A 15657-nucleotide genomic window follows, 5' to 3' on the forward strand; every position below is an offset into this window, starting at 1 on the left:
TTTGGGGTATTCCCAGCTGAAAAATTATTATGACCTAGAATAGACTTCAATTATTGAAAATTCCATTTTAAGATTCCCCTTCTTTCTATTTGTAGTCATCCCTATCAAATATAGGTTTCAGTTTATATGCTGGGATAGTGGCATTGGGGATGTGGGGGAGAATTTGTCCATTAGTAGGAACACTGGAATCTCAGGAAACAGCCATTCTGACTCTGAGATAATAATAGGAGTAAGCCTCTGTTATGTCCCAACAGCAGGCTGGAGAATTTAATTATATGATCTCTATTTCATAAAATGACTTTGGTAGGTTTTGAAAATGCCTTTTTATAGATGAGCAGAACAAGGCTTGGTAGCACGGCTTATAAGTGACTGAGTTGGAATTGAAACTCAAGAATGTCTAACTTCAAAGCTATTCTTATTATGTTACATTGTGCTTTTTATGCCAAAATTACATTTACAGACACGTTAAACATTTAGAAATCTTATGAAAAATTTCATCCATTTCTTCTTCCCTCCCTTCTCCTCTACTCCTACCTGACTTAGATAAAATGGAAAAAAAAAAAAAAGATTTTATTGTTGACATAGAATGCCGTAGATGTTCAGTAGATATTTGTTATTGTTTTTGTTGCTTTGAATGCCTTATAAAAAGACTGGATAAATAAATATGACCTCAGCCACCGAATCACTAACGACATTAAGTCTGATTAGTACAGATAGAGATATGTAATTTTATTTTATTACTATTTTTTAAGATTTTATTTATTTGCTAGAGAGAGAATGAGAGACAGCATGAGAGGGAGGAGGGTCAGAGGGAGAAGCAGACTCCCTGCTGAGTAGGGAGCTTGATGTGGGACTCGATCCCGGGACTCCAGGATCATGACCTGAGCCAAAGGCAGTCGCTTAACCAACTGAGCCACTCAGGCGCCTCGAGATATGTAATTTTAGAGATACGTCTGGCTGGAAAAAATATAAGGTTCAGAATGGTGGTCTAAATTTTTCAATACTATGTTTCATAGCCACAGCTGACTAGCTGTGAAATGCTGCCATTTCCACTTAATTTTGTTCACTAGTTAATTCAATCCTCCACTTTATTTGATCAGATCTGGAGCCAAATCATTTGTATTCATTTTGCCTTGTGTTTTTGCAGTGTCTCTTGATCGCTTTCACATGCTAATACTGGCTAATTCAATTGGGATTTATTGAAGTAGCCCTTGAAAATTAACCACCTAATTTCTCAGGCATAACATAAAAATAGACCTATTTCTCTTCACTTGTCTCTTTGAAGAATATGTATTAACATAAAGTAAAAGGTTGTCTTTTTGGTGCAAAGCAGAATGCTCATGATATTAGAGGACACATCTTGGAGAATGAATTTTGGTGTGAGGTGTTGGACCCTTTTTTCCTCTAGATGGAATAAATTGTTCAGGAAGCCAAGAGAGATGATCATTTGGCTGATGTTTATATACTAATATTTTAAATGTATTATTTTGGTCGTATTGGTAATTATGATGAGAACAGAAATTATTAGTGACTTTACAAAGATTAAAGCATGTTGTTTTTGATTGATAAGCAACTCTTTTGGATAAAAAAATCAATCAAGTCAATCAATTTCAATCCATTGGATATCATTTTTCATCTAACTGTACTGGGACTAGTTGTCCTGAAAAGAACTAAAAATATGTTTCTCCTCCCCATTACTCTGCTTGTACATGGAATTTTGGTTAATTGGAAACATGTTATGTCTCTCTTCAGGGAATACAGGCAGTAGTCTCCCATCAGAACTAGTCAATTCTCTTCAACCCCATCTACACACTCCATTCAGATAGCTTCTGATGAGGGCTTGGTTACATTCTTCCTGCTTCCTAGGAAAAGTCACAGAGTTTCCAAAATTCAATTTCACCTACTCAGATATTGAGAAGCAATATCTTTGTTTCTACTCTGAATTTGTCACCGCCTCACTGTATGACTTTATATAAATTACCTAAGCTCCTGGATGCCTCTGTGTTCTTATCTGTAAGATGGGCTCATAATGGCTGCTATTTCATAAATTTGCTATTCAGATGAATGTGATATATGTGAAGTGCTTATTAGGACACTTCTTGGCATATCATAAATAATAAATATTAGATGTAATAGATATAACTATTACTACTACTACTACTACTATTATTATTTAGGTGGCCACTTTAAAGACTCCTTTTTCCAAATTTTTATTAACTCTTCATTTCTCTCTGGAAAATAAAGACAGTATTTTTTCTATTTCTTTTTAGAAATTGAATGGGAGGCAGGAAAAAGATGGCAGAGGAGTAGGGGACCCTATTTCAGCTGGTCCCCGGAATTGAGCTGGATATCTACCAGACCACTCTGAGCACCCACGAAACCAGCCTGAGATGTAAGAAGATCTGGATCTCTACAAACAGAATATCACAGGCGGTTGGTTTTCAGGTACGAAGTGGGGAGCCGTGATTCTGTGGGCAGATACCAGAGGATAAATGGCAGCGGGAGGGTGCCTGGCTATGGGGATCCTACACCACTGGTGAGCGACAGCCTCGCGTGCTGGGGATGGGGCACAGACTCACAGACCAGTAGCGGTGGGGAAAGGACTCTAGGGCAGCCTCTTGGGGCAGAAACCTGGAGCGGTGGGGTCGCGTGGGCAAACTGGGAGCAGCTGGCGGTTTTAGAAGCACAAAGGGCAGAGACATGGCCTGAACTGGAGGCAGGACTGGGAGCACTGCGGAGGGGCGCACAACCCAGGATGCTGCAGTTTATAGCAGCATGGACAGAAACGGAGACGGTGTGGCCTGGAGAGCTCACTGAAGAACAGACTGCGGTCTCTGCTCTGAGGGATTGGTTAGCCCAGTGATGGGTATTAAGGAGGGTACATACTGCATGGAGCACTGGGTGTTATACGAAAACAATGGGTTGTGGATCACCACATCAAAAACTAATGATGTATGGTGACTAACATAATAAAATTAAAAAAAAAATTCAATGAAAAAAAACCTTAGAAATGTGCATTCTAGCTTGAAATAAACTAAGAAATATCTAAAATTCAAATTCACAAAATAAATAGATGAGTTGTCAAAAGCAAAGCAAAGAGCAATTGAAGAGGAAATGGAAAGGGGAGTCAGACTTCAGAGAGATCAATAACATAGTCTTTTTCAAGATTGGTTACAGTCACACTCTAAAGTACTAAAGCAGAACGTCAGTTTGCAACTGTAGAATTTGGTTGCAAGGACTGGTAGAGTCAGTTTGTGTTCCAATAGAGAGGCAAAGGGGCTAAATTAATATATACAAAGATAGCTAACGGGGGTTATTTATCAATAAAGGAAGTTATAGGAAGAGTGACTGCATTACAAGATGTCTTGAAGCTTTTTCTTTATTGTATATGGGCAATAAAAGGTTAAAAGGGCTCATATGCAAAACTGTGGGCCATAAAGAAAATTTCTGTTCTCCTGAAACATGGTTCTGGTTTTTGTATCACATACACATATAGTAAATATAGTCTAAGAAAAATTCACCCCTTTCAATGATGAGAAATCGAAAGAAGGAATAAACAGAATATAAATAAAGATATAGAAGAGACAGAGAAAGAGAGAGAGAGAGAGAGAGGAAGGATAGACCAAGGACAGATGGACAGGGAAAAATAAATGGCAGAATAATTACACCGACAGGAAACACCATTCCATAGAGCAGATGTTTGTGACTAAATATTTTCCCTGAATTATTAAAAAAAATCATAATGCAGTCACCATTTTATAACAAGAATACAGAAAAGAGATACAAGAACTTTGAGTAAGAGAGCAAGACAAGAAAAAGGTGAAATGTCTGTAACAGTTTCCTCCTGGGAAGTTAATTCGTTATTGGTTGTTTCCTGCTTATATTATTCGTATCAAGCACCCACGGGGGGGGGGGGGGGGGAGCAATATAACAAACAAGAAGTAGATTCTTATCTCAGTAGGTTTTTAAAAAATTCTTTGTACACTGTATTGAAAACAGTAAAATTTAACTATTTCATGCAAAAAGGCAAAATAGAGAATATTCTCTTTTTTTGTGGGAATAACTTATTTATTCAGAGTGTAATACTGTCTACTTCCTTTTGTAAGTCTTGAAAAAGATCAAAATGAGATCAATGTACAATTTATACTAAAGATGTCTGAAAGACTTAGGCAGAATTTCCCTCAACTCTTTTACAAGTGTAAAAAAATAATGTGTCAAAATTGATGAGTGGCATAAATTCAAAAGGAAAAAAAAAATTCTACTTAAGAGGAGGACATCGAGCTCGCACAAATGGTGGTTCACCCAACGACAAGGTGTTCCTGATCTTCCTCTAGACCCGGGCGGATCGTTAACTTCCCCAAGTTACAACTGAGTTGCTCTTTCCAGACTTTTCGAAGCATCTTTAAGTTTCCCCACTAAGTCCTGTAATTGTTCCATGTTGCAACTAAAACTAATCTCTGGGTGGGATCGAGAATCAGTATTCTCTACATTTAAGGTCACCAAATATGTAGGTCTGTACATCTTATGAAGTTGATTGGTCTTTATCTGATATTCCAAATGCCAAGAAACATCAATTATATGAGGGAGAGATCTGCTTATGCTTCCCAGTAGGCTTTCTAGGGAATTCTTATTATTCTGGTAGTCTGTGCAAAACAGTTCTATTCACTCTCTTTCAAATTTACAGTCTTCTAGATAAGTGCTTAGAGTTGATTTGTCAGCTCTTTGCTTTCCTGCCTCCTGTATGTAAGTTGCAGCTGCTGTGTGACAATGTTTTAAAACCACAGGATCGTATGTTTCAAGTCTGGGTGATCTAACATGGCCTCCTCTGCCTGGGCATCCAGCAGGCTCTGGAAAGCCGCCCAGAGGAGAAGCGTGAAGGTGTTGGAGTTGAAGGAGCCAGGATCAGCCAGCATCTGGAAGCCTTTCTGCACATACTCTGAGAGCTCCATTATGAGTGCCAAATAAAGAATATTCTTAAAAAGGAGAGATAAAATGTAAGCTGGCAGAATTTAGAAAATTAGTAAAAAAATTAATCAGAAATGAAGGCAAAATTGGAAAGTATACAAGAATGAATGGGCAATACTCAAAACATAAAGTATAAAGAGGATAAAATAAAAAAAATGAATTAATAGCTAAGTCGATCAGAAAAAAAGATAAAATTATGCAGAGGATATCCAGTATATCAAAAATTAAAGGTTCATAAGCAGAAAAATGGTATAAAGGAAAAAAATGTATTTACAGAAAACTTTCTGGAAATTAAAGAAGATTATACAGATTTAAATGGTACACCCTGTCCCAGAAAGAACTAAAAAGGATTGTTAAAAGTGGGGCAATATCTACAAAGGTGTCAAAGAAGGAAGTCTAATCTAAGAACTTTAAACCCAGATGAATTGTCATACAAAGATAAAGGCACATAGATATGTTAACATGCAAAATCCAGGGTATAATGTTTCTATGAGCAATTCATGAAAAAACCATAGAGGATAAACTGTATTCGGCAACCTATTAATAGAAAAAGTATAGCAAAATTTTTTTAAAAAAGAGAAAGTAATATTTGGAATGAATCTGAAACCTAATTGGTCATAATGGATTATAAACCCTGACATGTGTAATCACATAACTAATAGAACTTTGAAGAGGAAAAGGAAGGGGACATAGCAAGCAGTCAAAGTACACCGATTTCCATATCCTTTATGCCTTCTCTATATATTGTTTATCAAAGTAGAACATTTAAAACTGATTAAGTTAAATAATGGTGGTATAAGATTATTTAAGGTACTGTTAATGAAAATAGTATGCAGATGATCCCTGATTTATGGTTAGATGTATGATTTTTAGACTTTATGATGGTGCAAAATTGATATGTATTCAGTAGAAAGCTTACTTCAGTTTTGAATTTTGATCTTTTCCCTGGCTAGTGGTATGTGGTACAGTATTCTCTTGTGATGTTGGGGATACTGGGCAGAGGTAGTGAGCTGCAGCTCCTAGTCAGCCACATGATCATGAGGGTAAACAACCAGGATACCTACAACCATCTGTACCCATGCGGCCATTTTGTTTCTCACTTTCAGCCCGGTGTTCAATAATTACATGAGATAGTCAACACTTTATAATATAAAATAGGTCCTGTGTTAGATAATTTTGCCCAACCATAGGCTAATTAAGTGTTCTTAGCATGTGTAAGGTAGGCTAGGCTAAGCTATGATGTTGGTAGGTTAATTGTATTAAATGCATTTTTGACTTATGGTATTTTCAACATTCAGTGGGTTTATGGGGACTTAACCCCACCACAAGTCAAGGAATATCTGTATATATAAACTCAGACTCAATCTATATATTATATGAACTCAGTGTTTGGAAAGAAAAGAGAAGAAATACAGTCAGGACTCAAAAGAAATAATTTATAAATAACTCAAATATTAGAGATATGAGAATAGGTAAACACCAAAAAATAATAAATAAAGCTGGTTGATAAGAAAGGATGAGGGGCTAAGGGCACACTAATTTCATTACTGCTTATGATAGGGAATTAATAGAACATTCAGAACATTATATAAATTTATACTTTTAAAGACTATAATGAAAAAAATGCAACCTTTCAATTTAGCAGAAAAAATACAAAACAAAGGAGAGAAAATAATCCAACATAAGATTATGAAAATAGCATGATAGCATTAAGAACTATTATGTCAGTCTTATTGAATCATTTCATCAGTTAAAAGAAACATTCATTTTTATCAAAACACAAAAGCTAAATAATAGCTGTATACAAGAGATACATGTTAAAAAAGTTGACACAGAAAAGTTAGAAAGAAAAGGGTGATCAAAATAAACAAGACAAATGCAAACAACTAAAACAGGGATAACTATCTTAATATCAGACAAGATAGATGCTGGTACAAAAATATAAAATGAGATGAATATTTATATTTATTGAAATTATAATGAATGGAGCACCTGGGTGGCTCAGTTGCTTAAGCATCTGCCTTCAGCTTGGGTCATGATCCAAGGGTCCTGGGATTGAGCCTTGCATTGGGCTTCCTGCTCAGTGGGGAGTCTGCTTCTCCCTCTTCCTCTCTCCCTGCTTGTGCTCTCTCTCTCTGTCAAATAAATATAAATAAAATCTTAAAAGAAATGATAATGAATAAAATGTGTGATTCACAAGGCGGATTTGGGCGTTGCAAATAGCTATGCATCAAATAACATGGTAGAGTGGTTCTCAAATTGTGCAACACATTAGAATCACCAGGGGATCCTTAGAAAATACTGATGCTTGGTTTCCGCTTCCACATATTCTGATTTAATTGGTATGGAGTATGATCTGGGCATCAGATTTTTGAAAGCTCTCCAGGTTATTCCAATGAGTAGCAAAGTTTGAAAACCAATGATTTAGCATAAAAAATAATTTGAAAAAAAAAAACACTACAGGAGATAAGTGAAGAAATAGGTAAAAAAAAACCCCAAACCAAAAACAACAACAACAAAAAACCTTTTAAAAGAAACGTATTTCATGGTCCTTGGTCCATGACAGGTTACAGAAAACAAGCAAGTCTAAACAAGTAAGATGACCCAAATAACATACTTAGTAAGGTAAATTGTACATTTTTTTACATGAGTGAAGTTGGTATATAAATGAAGTTTTTACCTTGACAACAAGAAATACCTCTTCCATCTTTTTTTATGTATACAAAATAACTTTCACAAAATTTTATTAAAGTGTATTACATATACCTCAATAAATTCCAAAACATGAGAATAGTAAAAATGCTTTAAGATTATAATTCAATAAACTTTGAAATTAGAACCAAGCATACTAAAAAACGACACTTTTTTTTACCACCTACAAAAAAATAAAATTTTAAAATGGTTTATTTTGTCATGGATCAAAGAGGAAGTCATTTTTCTCTCCACTTCTTAGCTTCTTCTCTCCCACCCCCCACCCCCTGCCATCCTATCAGTTACATCCTTTATTTGCTCTAGACTCTTTTCATCCAAATCTTGGGAACGTTTCCTAGGGACAAAGTGCAGTCCATTTCCCTTCCAGTTTTCTAGGGTTCATTGTCTGCAGAAAGGTTTCTATGTAAAAAACAGAAATGAAGGGGTTCTTAGGCCTCTGTAGTTAGAAGGAGGTTGAAGACAGGGCTAATAGGAGGGAGTGGAGGGTGGGGAAGGCACTTTTCTTCTCCATGGCCCACAATAGCACTTGAAAGTTACATCTGAGCAGAAAGTCATTCCGTTATGTAGGGGGTGTGGTTCCACAAAATCCAAGAAGGGTGAGGCCAGTGCAGAACAGTCCGAAACTTCTGGAGCCCCTGCAAGTCATGGTGGCTACTGCCCTGACTAGCTCTAATCATAGACATTGACTCTTGGCTTCCTCTGTGGATCTGACTTTATTTAATCTTCGGTCTTTTATTTTTTAATCCTGGCTTTGTTCTTTCATTGAACCAGCTTAGCCTAGCCAAGCCCAGCCTATTCCTATATTCTATTCTCAGAGTTCCCAGCCACCAGCATAGAGGCCCAACAACTTAGTTCAAGTAGGGACCAGGTCAAATGGGGCGGGGGTTGGTTTCCCACTCCCCTGGTTTTCTGTTGCTTTCTTATCAGCCTGTGCTATCTTACCCTTTCCTATTATATTGAAATACCACTTATTTGTGATACTTTCAAAAATAAATATTTAATACTTAAATCCACCAGTTACGTATTTATTTAAGGCTGCTTAAATGCAAAGTCAGAATAAAAGGAAATTTCCCGTTGTTTCATATGTCATTCTTTTCAGACATCTTTCCTTGTCCCTGTTCCTCACTACTTCTCACCCCAAGTAGATATTTAATCTTCTAACACTAAAATTGAATACTTAAAATACAAGGAAGAGACATGGCCAATACTTGATGAGGGAATACACTGGTTTCTTTCTTTCCGTCTTGGACTTACCTGAAGCCAATCAAAATGTGTTGCAAGCTTGAGTCAAACTTGAGAGGTGGTTGACAAATTTGCACATGTATCGTGGTTAACAGAAGCTGTATTCACTCTGCTCATGTTCCTGCTCCCACTCTTTTAATTTTAATTTTAATTTTTTTTTTAGTTTGGAATCTTGCCTAAAATAAGTGAAATGGAATCTCTGGGTCTATAGTTGGGTAAGCAAGAGGGAAATTAGGCAGTAAATGGCCTAATATTTGTCAGTTCTGTGACACTTCCGTTCTCCACCTCGCAGTTCTTGCTTGTTGGAAGATGCTACTCATCTGCTTTGTTCTACTTCAGTGTCTGAGTCAAGGCCCTCCATTTCTGTAATTATTAGGTAGTAAATTTTATTTCTGAAAGTCCCTTGGAATTGCTGATAGTACAGTAAATTACAAATTACTGAAGTTTTCCTTTAATTTGATTTTTTTTTTTTTTTTAGTCAGTGGTTGTTTAGATGGCTGGGAACAGATTGATCCATTAGAGATGGATTGGTGTTTTGATCCCTGCAATCTAAGTCTTAATGAAAGATCTGACAAACAAATTGATTTCAAATAATACCAGTCATGGAAGAAGAAAAACTGACAAGTGTCTCTCTCTTTTGATTGAACAGTGTTCACACTATTAAGTAGTTGACATTGTGGGCAAGCAGGTGAAAACTTGAATGCTGTTACCCCTTCTGACCTCTCTCAGGTGACATGTTCTCAGCCAGACCGCAATGCCCCCAAAATCAGCAGTGAAGGGAAGTTTCAGCTGGTCTTGTCTGAACTTAAAATTGATTTCCTTGTTTAATGGTTGCTGTTTTACTTATTGGATATCTAAAATTGTCGGTTTGCTCTGTCATGGCAATTGCTGACTTAGGCAATAAATTGAAATGTAAATTCCTTTCTGTGTTAATGAATTCATTAGCAGAAAAGCTAATTCAAAAGACATATTGGAAAAAAGAGTACTAAACATTTAAATGTTAAAGCAGTATTTTCTATACTGAGTTTGAGGAACACCAAAGTTAGTACCTGTTCTGTTGAAGAATGGTTTCAGTGGTCACATCTTTAGGGAAACAAAGTTAAACAGGTTTCTTTCCTTTAGGGCTTCTCTGAGATCATGATATAATGTGCACTGTGTATTCCCAAGAAGAAAGTTATTATACTGCAGTTCCTCTGTTTAACTGCAGAACTTTTGTGTTTTAAAGAACACCTTCCAAATCATCTGGGAGCTGGTATTCTCATAGACCTCTGGACTGGGAAATGTCATGTGAAGGCCAGCTTTGCCTCTGAAAATGTAAATGCCCCTTAACCTCTATGAGGGATTGGAGGCATTATGTCCAGGGCTTACTATCTGTACATCCCTTATGCTGAGTTAAAGGGGCCTCTGCTCTGTAATCTGAATCTTAGAGGGTCCTACTATCACAAATACAAACAAAATGAATTTATTTAAAGACAAAGGAGTGCCTTTGACACTCAGGATCAGTCAACATGTAACCTTAAACATTTATTCTTCCGATTCCTATGAGATGCACCAAGGAAATGCACTACATTCCTCGACTTGTGTTTGCAAAACACAGCACTCCTGTATTGAAATTCTGTGATGGTTTCTGGGTTGTGCTTATGCTGAAGTCAGTGAGGGACAGTATTTTGGAACACAAGGATTCGAACAGTAGAAGTACAAGATAAAAGAAAAGTTAATTTGTCAGTTTCTCTCAGAAGGCAAGACTGTAATACATTCTTGTAAAGATTTAATTACATTCTCATAGTGCCGAATCTCTTGCTATTTTTTATGTTGCAGTTGTGTTTGCAACAGTTGCTCATTTTGGCTGATGGCAACGTTTTGCAAGATTATGCAAGTCCTGTTATTTTTTTAAAAAAATTTTTATTATTATGTTAATCACCATACATTACATCATTAGTTTTTGATGTAGTGTTCCATAATTCATTGTTTGTTCCATGCAATACGTGCCCTCCTTAACACCCATCACCAGGCTAACCCATCCCCCCACACCCCTCCCCTCTAGAACCCTCAGTTTGTTTTTCAGAGTCCATAGTCTCTCATGGTTCGTCTCCCCCTCCGATTCCCCCCTTCATTTTTCCCTTCCTGCTTTTTTTTTTTTTTTTTTACATATAATGTATTATTTATTTCAGAGGTACAGGTCTGTGATTCAACAAAATGCCAGATTTGAGAATAGTTTTGTTCTTATAATAGTGCTTATTATGATTTAATTACATTTTCAAAAAGCAAAATGCAAAATTTTGGGTTTTATTTAAATGATTTTGAGTTAAAATTTTAATATGCATTAATCATAACTTGTATTTTGCCTTTTAATGTTAATGTATAACCTGAATCTTTTAGGAAAAACATTTTCAGAAGCATAAAATAATTTTATTCTATTTATAGTTTTTATAAAATACATTCAAATTTTGTACGCTTTGGATAAACTTACATTTTATAATTCTTTAGATACTTATTATCTAATAATACCTAAATTATGTGAAAGTTTCAATTTTTACACATGATTGGTGATTTTTTTAATATGAAAGAAAGTATAAATTTTATGAATATATAATAACATTATCAGCCCATCAATATAACACTCAGACATGCACAATAATAATTAAATTCAGTTGTCTTTGATTGTTTTTCATTAACATGCATTATTTAATGTATAAACTTGTTATATATTATAATTAATAATAAATATATAAAAATTATGTATATAATTGACACATCTATTTCTATATAATATATGCTTACATATTATAATTAATAGGTATTAAATATAATTTTTATATGTATATAAATTTATATATTTCAGTTCTATCATTATGAATGTGTATTCATCCAAGTAGAAAGATAAAAGACATTTTATTCAACAGTTTTAAACCTTGATTTATTACATTTAAATATGTAGGCATTTAGTACATGGGCTCCATTTGTACTCTTGCCCTGGACTGCAAATATCAGAGGTGGTCCTGGCCACTGTGACTCCTGGATATTTGCTGACAGTAGAAGGGACATCTTATAATGAAATGGTAGCTTTGTCTGCCAAGCAGGAAGCACCCTTTCCCACCAAGGACTTTTCACTCCTTTTTGTCTAATTGTTTCCCACCATCCATGTACAGAGTGGAAAGATAACTGGTTCATATAACCACTCATATAACCACTGTTATAAAAGTTTGTTGCTCTGAGTTATTTCTAAGAGCTGTAGGCTCATGCAGTCATTTCCAGAGATGATAAAAGAAAAGTAGCTAAAGGCATTCAGTAGTCAGGACTGTGGAGCATAAAACAGAAGTTAAGTCTAGATCAGAATAGAGCAAGCAATATGCACACACACAGGATTCAGACAGGGTCAGAACTTGTCCCTCAGTTTCCTTTGCAAGTTAAAATGGGAGGTTTGTCTCTGAATTTACTGTTTAATATTTGTAGTTCTCTGCAAAAAGGATGTGTTCTGCATCTTATGACACAATATAGAAGGAGTGTTCAGTATTTGATTATTATAATTATATCTGATCATTATGATTAAGTTTCTGGTACCCAGGATGAGGAGCCTAAAGTAAGGCGTCCCTGTAATGAAATGTTGTCTTAACATGAATTTTATTTTCATTTTTTTCCTTTGTGAATTGTAAAAATTTGATTCAATGGTCTTTTCTCAATTTATTTGTTCTGCTTTAAATGAAGGGATACAGATTCTATACTCTTTTTAAGGTAAAATTTACATGCATGAAATTTACAGATTTTGAAATGATGGGTTTGAATGAATGTATCCACTCATTTAGCTGTAACCAAGATATATAACATGTACCTCATTCCAAAAGTTTATTTGTCCCCACCACCCACTGGCAATCAGTTTAGATATCTATAATTGTGTACAGTTTTAGTAGTTCTTGAACTTCGTGTAAGTAGAATCATGCAATGTTTTGTATCTTGCTTTTTCTTTCTTTTTTTTTTTTTTTGGTTCAATACAGTGTTTTTGAGATTTGTCATGTTGTGTGTATCAGTAGTTCAGTCGTTTTTTATTGTTAAGTTGAATTTCATTGTATGAATATATCACAACTCATCTTTTCCCCTGTTCATTTGGGTATATAGAATTTCTGTTGGGTAAAAACTAAGGAGTGGAATCCCTATATCACATGTAATAGAATTATATAAGAAACTCTGTTTTCCGAAGTGATTTTAGAATTTTTACAATCACAATGGGAATGTATGAGAATTCCAGTTGTTTCATATCCTTGATGATATTTATTATTGCCATTCTAATTTTAGCCTCTATGAATTCTAATATGATAAACATTTCAATAATCTTGATTCCTATGAGCTTAATATTTTCATGAGACATAGATTCTTGGGTAAAGATATGTTCTGTGATAATAATGATTTTTCTGAAATTAGAATCATATCATTTATTTTTCTCCCTTATTAAAATCCTTCAGTTCTTTCTGTTTGTTTTCAGTATAAGATCAAACATCCCATGACACATGTTTCCTCCTTATTTTGTCCCTGAGTCCATCTACTCCCTTCCCTGTCACACAGCTCCTACCCCAGTAGGTTTTAAGGACAGGGCAGTGTCTGTCTTGTTAAAAATTAAATTTCAGTGCTTAGCACTCTAAGTATTTGTTGAATGGCTGACTGACAGGGAGTTGAGGTAGGTTGTCCAAGTTCACACAGAAAATGTATGAACTTAGATGTATAATTCAGGTGTCTCTGATTCCAAAGCCTGGCTGTTTAATTTTTGACTGAATGGATGCTCATTTAAGGTCTATTTCATTGATTTTTGAACTTCAATCATTACCAAGATTGTTAGGAGGTTCTCAGATACTGCAATCTACTTACAGCTTTATTATTCAGTATAATTAAAATCTACTTTATATCGTGATCTTTTGAAAAGTATCCAAATAATTATTTTATTCACATCAAAAACTTACGTAACGAGGCTGTAATTCTGAAGTGTTTATAGGTTGGTAAAACAACAACAAAAAAATGTGCTACACTAAACTACTTTCTCTTCTTTTGTAAAGATTGTAACCCTATCTGAACTTCCTTATGTGTCCCTCTAGGGCATTTTTAAAACTACATGATGTACAGTATGTTTGTAAGATTATTTAGCCTGGGACTTGAGCAGGGGGAGAGGAGCAAGATGGCAGAGGAGTAGGAGACCTAAATTTCGTCTGGTCCCAGGAATTCAGCTAGATAGGGATCAAACCATTCTGAACACCTACAAACTCAACAGGAGATCGAAGAAAAGAATAGCAGCAACTCTCTGAACAGAAAAGCGACCACTTTCTGGAAGGTAGGACATGTGGAGAAGTGAATCTGAGGTGATATTCGGGAAGATAGACTGCGGGAGTAGGGAGCTTCCTCAGCTGGCTACCGGCAAGTGATAGAGCAGTGGAACACAAAATCAGAACTTTTATAAGTCTGCTCCACTACGCACGTTGCTCCAGTGGCTAAGCGGAGGGTGGAACCCTCGCAGGACAGTGTGGTCTTAGGACCCTCGGGGTCACAGAAAGACTGGGGGGCCTGAGTGCGGCAAAGCTCCCAGGTATCAGAGAGGGGAAGCCGGCTGCAGAGATGGAGCTGAGGTGCAGGCTCTCAGCTTGGGGTTGCCATAAACCATGATCTGCGGCAGAGTCGGGCCACTGCTCTTTCAGCAGGGACCCAACAAGCGGCAGATCCGGGGAGACACCCCTTCCTCCCCTGGGAGAAGTGGCGTGGGAGTGCACCGCAGGCATCTGCTGGGTTTGGAGACTCCACATGGGATCGTGAGCCAGAGACAGAAACGCTCGGTCACAGGCCGGGTGAGCACAGAGTGTGGCTGGAGACTGGGGAGACGGGAGCGATTGACTGCTTTTCTCTGGGGGCTCACTGAGGAGTGGGGCCCCAAGTTCTTGGCTCCTCGAGGGCAGAGATTGGGAGGCCGCCATTTTCACTCCCGTCCTCCAAAGCTGTAGGGAAAGCTTGCAGGGAACAAAAGCTGCCGAGAGCAAACCTGAGCAGATTACTTAGCCCAGCCCCCAGCAAGGGCGGGGCAATTCCAGTTCCGGCAAAGACATTTGAGAACCACTTCAACAGGCCCCTCCCCCAGAAAATCAGCAAGAACACCCAGCCAAGACCAAGTTTACCGATCAATGAGAATGGCAGAACTCCAGCACTAGGGGAATACTGCACATAGAATTCATGGCTTTTTTCCCCATGCTTCTTTAGTCTTTCAAAGTTAATTTTTTAAATTTTCCTTTTTTTCTTTTTCTTTATTGTGGAATTTTTCTTTTTCCCTTTTTCAGCCAACATCTTATCAATCCCTTTATTAAAAATCTTTTTTTATTTTTCATTTTTAGAGTCATATTCTATCCCTTCATAGTAGTTAACCTTATTTTTGGTACATATATATGTTGTTCTCTCTTTCAAAATTTTGGGATACAGTTTCTTCTAACAGACCAAAATATACCCTAAATCTCTAGTTTATGGCTTTGTTCTAGTCTCCTGCCTGATCACATTCTCTCCCTTTTATTTTTTAAATTTCTTTTCTTTCTTTTTTCAACCAACTTCTTATCAATTGCTTTTATAAAATCTTTTATAATTTTCATCTTTCCAGTCATATTCTATCCCTTCATCGTATTTACCCTTATTTTTGTACACATATAAGTTTTTCATTCTTTAAAATATTGGAAGGCAGTTTCTTCTAAAAGACCAAAATACGCCCCAAATCTAGTGTGT

At 36.3% G+C, this 15657-nt stretch overlaps 1 pseudogene; it reads right to left on the reverse strand.

The window, feature by feature from the left end:
• Window positions 1-4329: 4329 nt before the first annotated feature.
• Window positions 4330-4949, reverse strand: LOC118017740 (annotated as a pseudogene).
• Window positions 4950-15657: the final 10708 nt, after the last annotated feature.

This window comes from Mirounga leonina, unplaced genomic scaffold (assembly GCF_011800145.1).
Source record: "Mirounga leonina isolate KUSES-001 unplaced genomic scaffold, KU_Mleo_1.0 Mir_106, whole genome shotgun sequence".
NCBI classification, from domain to species: Eukaryota; Metazoa; Chordata; class Mammalia; order Carnivora; family Phocidae; genus Mirounga; species Mirounga leonina.